The following is a 332-nucleotide window of genomic DNA, read 5'->3' as shown; positions in this document are numbered from 1 at the left end:
AGGGGAGGAGAGGGGGAGGGGAGGAGAGGGGGAGGGGAGGGGAGGGGGAGGGGGAGAGGGAGGGGGAGGGGAGGGGACGGGGGAGGAGAGGACCAACCCTCATTTGGAGGAGCAGCCTGAGCAGAGGCCTGGCCTGGAATGCACGTGAGGCGGCCCACCAGGCACAGACCCGCGAGGGGCGGAGCTGAGAAGACCCTACAAAGTAGCAGGCTGAAGACCTTCAGGGAAAAACCATGTGCGAAGAAACAGTAACTGCCCACGTTTCTCACCGAGCAGGGCCCATCTATTAGAAATCCCTATCCAAAAATGTAGAGGCTAAAACTGAGGCAGTA

This window comes from Physeter macrocephalus, chromosome 5, assembly GCF_002837175.3.
Source record: "Physeter macrocephalus isolate SW-GA chromosome 5, ASM283717v5, whole genome shotgun sequence".
Classification (NCBI taxonomy): domain Eukaryota; kingdom Metazoa; phylum Chordata; class Mammalia; order Artiodactyla; family Physeteridae; genus Physeter; species Physeter macrocephalus.
Note: the sequence above shows the minus strand (reverse complement) of the source record.